This window comes from Miscanthus floridulus, chromosome 9 (assembly GCF_019320115.1).
Source record: "Miscanthus floridulus cultivar M001 chromosome 9, ASM1932011v1, whole genome shotgun sequence".
Classification (NCBI taxonomy): domain Eukaryota; kingdom Viridiplantae; phylum Streptophyta; class Magnoliopsida; order Poales; family Poaceae; genus Miscanthus; species Miscanthus floridulus.
The window spans coordinates 38,249,642-38,255,564 of NC_089588.1; the positions used below are offsets into that span (position 1 = coordinate 38,249,642).

A 5,923-nucleotide genomic window follows, 5' to 3' on the forward strand; every position below is an offset into this window, starting at 1 on the left:
TAGAAAAAGTCCGAGAAATGTGCCACATTGGAACATGGAGTAACAGGTATTGTATGAGGACTGTAGAAAAAGTTTGGAGGTCAAAAGTGAAAAAAATATGGTTTGACGAGTGTGTGAGTTTGGCGCTCGGCAAAGAGGTGGTTTGCCGAGTGCCAGGACGGTTGGCACTTGGCAAAGAATTTTAAAAAAATTTAAAAATACCCCTCTTTACCGAGTGCCAGGCCGGGTGATACTCGACAAAGAATTTAAAAAAGTTAAAAAATACTTTGCCGAGTGTCAGATCGGGGGCACTCGACAAAGGGGCGATTTAACCCTAGCGGCCCAGCCAGCCCACACACACAACACGCACGCACACACGCACGCTGACCGCACCAGTGCCGCCGCCGCCCCCGCCCGCACCAACGCCGCTGCCGCCCCCACCAGCGCCACCCACGCCAGCACCGCACCGCCGGAGGAGGAGAAACAGAGGAGGAGGAGGAGGAGAGGAGGAAGAAGGAGGAAGAGAAGGAGGAGGAGGAAGAAGGAGGAAGGAGGAAGGAGGAGGAGGAGAAGGAGGAGGCGCCCTGGCCGCCGTTGCGACGTCCCCGGCGCTTCCCCAGCCGTCGTCATGTCCACCGGCACCCTGGCCCCTTCACCACCACCGCCCTACGGCGCCCACTAGGTATGCCCTACCGTCGTCGTCATCGTAGTATTACTAGTAGTTGCGGTAGTAGTTGTGGTAGAGTAGCAGCGGTGGTAGTCGTAGGAGTCTAGGAGTGGTTGTGACATTGTTATATATATGTGGTTGGATATAATCTTGTGCTTGTCGGCCATCGTGCCATTCATATATATGTGCATGTCGGCCATCGTGTCGTTGGTTTTCTTGTAGGTTTTGGAAACCTCACCGTGTAGGGGAGGTGCTGCCAAAATTTTATATTGACAGTTTTATGTTTCTTTTTTTTGCAGAGAAGAGCCCGTCAGAGCGGAGCCGGAGTACCTCGGTGACCCCGGTCGCCTTCCTCGCCACTACGAGTCTGCCTGCACCGCGTTGCCTTGCCACTGCACCGACCCACCATGGGCCCGCTAGCCTGACTCCACCGTCACCCTAGGTATAACCCCTCTTTCCATATCATGGTTGTAGATCACATAACCCAGTTAGGCGTCTCCCGTTTGAAAGAGATACAGTTGGAAATATGCAGATATTTCCATATCTAAAACTGTATCTATTTTGAATTGTCCACATTTTTTTGATAGCCCGCGGATGCGTAGGTGGGGTTAGTTTCCATTGTCTGCTCCGATCCGAGATAGAGTTTCGGCATCATCTCTCTGTTGTTCTCTGGATACACACTCTCCCTGATAGGACATGTATTTGGAGAACAACGAGGAGTAGAGCATGGAAACTAACCTCATCTACGGATCCTCGTGTGGGATTAGGACCTATCCTCACCTATTAGATAGTAGGAATGTCATGTAGATGCAATTGATGTTTATATTACTCGCTGCTATAAATGTTAGAGGATGGAGGACCGTGAGTGGATGTACACGGGCCGTGCAAGTCAGGGTCAGGTCACCAATGAATGGATCGACAAGACCAATGCTTTCTTGGAACGGGCATTTGGCGTGGCTGCTAAAGGAGCAAGTAAAATTTGTTGTCCCTACAGCAAATGTGCAAACAGGAAAAGACAAATGAAAAAGGTCATGGGGGAACATCTTTGGAAGAATGGATTTACGGCAGACTATACTCGGTGGGTCTACCATGGTGAAGCCGATCGTATGAGAGAGGTGGTGGTGAGACCACGCGTCGAGGATTATGATGCTGATGCCGGGGTAGCAGACATGTTAAATGACTATCACGAGGTACAGTTCGCTAAAGGACATATGGAGGAGGAGCCAGAGGCAACCGCAAAGGCATTCTATGACATGTTTGCCGTGGCACAGAAACCTCTTCACGGCCAGACAAAGGTTTCTCAACTGGATGCCATTGGACACATAATGGCGTTAAAGTCCTAGTATAGCCTGAGTCGAGACGCCTTCGATGGTATGTTGACAGTTATTGGCAGCCTACTTCCAGAGGGTCACCTTCTGCCAAAGAGCATGCACGAGTCACAGAAACTCCTTCATGCACTTAAGATGTCGTATGAGCAGATACATGCTTGCCCAAAGGGGTGCGTCCTATTTAGGAAAGAATACATGGAAGCAAAGTACTATCCAAAGTGTAAATCCTCTAGCTTCACATTCCCGTGACAATCCTACGGCACCTTCCGTTCATACCGAGGATCCAACGGCTATACATGACCGAGGAATCCGCGATACAGATGACATGGCACAAAAATTGCAAATGATACAATCCTAACAGGATGGTACATGCATCCGATGGTGAAGCATGGACCCACTTTGATGGCATTCATCATGACAAAGCTAAAGAGGCTCGTAATGTACGTGTTGCGCTGACAACAGATGGGTTCAATCCTTATGGAATGATGGCTACCCCATACACATGTTGGCCCATGTTTGTTGTCCCCCTCAATCTCCCCCCGACGTATGCTTTCAACGACAGAACGTATTCTTGTTGTTGATACTTCCTGGACACTCGGGGAATAATATGGGTGTGTTCATGGAGCCTATGATTGATGAATTAGTCCATGCTTGGGAGGAAGGGGTATGGACATATGATCGAGCTACAAAGAAAAACTTCAAAATGCATGTTTGGTACTACTCCCTGTATGACTTCCTAGCGTATGGGATATTCTGCGCCTGGTGTGTTCACGGGAAGTTCCCATGCCCAGTATGCAAGGAAGGTCTAAGGTTCATTTGGTTGCAGAAGGGTGGCAAGTATTCATCGTTCGACAAACATCAGCAATTCCTCCCTCTTGACCATGCATTCAGATGAGACATCAAGAACTTTACAAAAGGTGTCGTAGTGACAGACCCTGCACCACCGATAATGACTGGTGCCGCAGTTCGTGAACAGATAGATGGTCTCGTGGTCCATCCAGAAGGTGGTTTTTTGGGATATGGTGAGCAACATAAGTGGACTCATAAGTTGGGCTTGACTCGGCTCCCTTATTTTGATGACCTTCTCCTTCCACAGAACATTGATGTAATGCACACTGAAAAGATTATCGCGGAGGCACTTTGGGCAACAATCATGGACATTCCTGACAAGTCAAAGGACAATGTTAAGGCTAGAGTGGATCTGGCAATGTTATGCGATAGACCAAACCAATATATGAAGCCTCCTAGTCACGGCAAGACATGGAGAAGGCCTAAGGCCGATTTTGTCTTGAGCAAGCCCCAAAGGAGGGAAGTACTAGAATGGATCTAGACGTTAATGTTTCCTGATGGGTATGTAGCTAATCTGAGGAGGGGAGTGAACTTATCTACTATGCGAGTCTTAGGGATGAAGAGTCATGACTACCACATATGGATTGAGCGGCTTCTTCCGGCGATGGATCGAGGCTATGTCCCTGAGCATGTCTGGCTAGTGCTGGTAGAGTTGAGCTATTTCTTTCGCCAGCTTTGTGCCAAGGAGTTATCTCGGACCGTGATTGCTGACTTGGAAAGAATGGCACCTGTGTTGCTCAGTAAGTTGGAGAAGATCTTTCCACCCGGCTTCTTCAATCCGATGCAGCATTTGATTTTGCACCTCCCGTATGAGGCACAAATGGGGGGGCGTGCAGGGCCGTTGGTGCTATCCAATCAAGAGATGTCTAAAGGTTCTTCGAAAGAAATGTAGAAATAAATGCAAAATCGAGGCTTCTATTGCAGAGGCATACATTCTAGAGGAGGTGGCGAACTTCACAACAACATACTATGGTGACAACCTCCCTAGCATGCATAATCCACCCCCTCGTTACAATGCTGGTAAAAATGAATCGAACCTCATCCTTTTCCAAGGGCAACTCAAAAGCGCAAGTGCATCGACCCCCAAGACCTTGAATCATGAAGAGTGGCACCATATCATGCTATACGTGTTGACCAACCTTGACGAAGTGGCGCTGTACATGCAGTAAGTTCTCAACGAACTTGTTAAATACGCCATCACTATTCTACATCCAACCCCCTTGTTTCTCGTTGGTACCTGTAATTTCTTCATGAATTCTGGCATTAATCAAGGGATCCTACCCCGCAGCAGCTAGATACCCTTCTTAGATAGGGTGTGGGAAATGGAATGCCCGATTTCATTTCTTGGTTCAAACGGAAGGTACCGTCCAATTTAGCTCGTACTTAGTTTGACATTCCAAGTTACTCGTACGTGCGAATAATATAACAATGTATCCTGCTTGAGCTTGCAGGGCCAGAGGGATGCGTCTATGTGTGCCGAGTTGAGATAGGTTGCCGATGGCTTTGCCTATAGGGTCAGGTCTTTTTTCGGTTATGATGTGAATGGATATCGCTTTCGCACAACAAGCTACGAGCAGAGTCGGCCCAATCGAAGAACCACAAGTTTCAGAGTTTTTACGTCCGGCGTTGATGAGGTCAAGTATTATGGAAGAATTGAAGAAATATACGAACTCAAGTTTCATGGTTCCAAACCTTTTAATCCCGTCATATTCAAATGCCATTGGTTTGATCCTGAACTCAAGTCGGTTACTAATCTTTGACTCGTTGAGAAAAGAACGGGCACTATACCAAGATATGATAGACATTATCCAGGGGTAATTTCGATCTCTCGCGCACAACTATTATTGAATAGACTTTGCCATAATTTATTAACGATCGTACATTATTGGTCGCACAGGGTTTGGAAAGAGTTTATTCGGCAACATCGCAAGGATTGCAAGGCACCACTTAATGTAGTTGAAATACCAGTAAGTTGTACTATATACACTTCCCCACGTGTTTAATTACTATATCGTACTTCAATTTACGTGTGAGATGATGAGAATAATCTTCTTCTCGTACAGTGGTGTTTGCGGCAGGAACCAGGTAATAACTTGTGTGGATACTACGTTTGTGAATTTATCACTGCGCACATAAGAACTCCTGAAGATGTCCTCAGAGTACGTATATATCAATTTTTATTTATTTTTAAATGAATATATATACATATATGTGTATTAATACTTTTCCTTTTATTTCAAATGCAAGACTGAATGGTTGAAACGAAGGGTCATGCAAAAAGACCATCTGAAAGCAGTTCAAGAGTCAATAGCAGGATATCTTCTAGAAAAAGTGCTAAATCCCAACGGCGAGTTCTACTTTGATCTTAAGGAATAAATGATGTAAATTAAATGTTTATTGATATCGTTATTTTCGAGAACAAGATTATGAAAGTGTTGTATATATACATATATATATATATATCTATAATATATATAGTTTCATACTTTATTCGAATATAATAATGCTCAAGATGAGAATTAGATGTAATTATATGCATGCGTGTATTTATATTAGCAACGTAGAATACGTACATAAAAACATATTATATATTAAACAAATACGTGTAACTGAACTGAAAACAAATTAAACAAAAAAAAAGAAAAAGAAAAGGAACCTTTAGTCCCGGTTGGGGTTACCAACCGGGACTAAAGGGTGAACCATTAGTCCCGGTTGGTAACCCCAACCGGGACTAAAGGGTGCGCCAGGTTCGCTCGGCTGGAGGGCCTTTAGTCCCGGTTGGTGTTACCAACCGGGACTAAAGGTCCCTCTTTAATCCCGGCTCGATGACCCGGGACTGAAGGTTCCACCTTTAGTCCCGGGATCGTTGTCCCGGCGCGGTAACCGGGACTAAAGGCTGTTACCGCCCGGGACAACAGGTCCATTCTATAGTAGTGAGTCATCCTCCTCATCACATTGTTTTGTTCCATTGACCACGTTGCTGCTACTGTCGACTTTGCTCTCATTCTCAGCGACATGGCACACACTGCCCTTATCCTCCTGCTCATTGACCTGCCATTGCCGCTGCCGTCGTCTCGAGGATGCTATGTGAGGTAGACGA

At 46.0% G+C, this 5,923-nt stretch overlaps 1 pseudogene; it reads left to right on the plus strand.

Moving 5' to 3' along the window:
* The first annotated feature begins 1,497 nt into the window (after window positions 1-1,497).
* On the plus strand, window positions 1,498-2,088 carry LOC136483991 (uncharacterized; annotated as a pseudogene).
* Window positions 2,089-5,923: the final 3,835 nt, after the last annotated feature.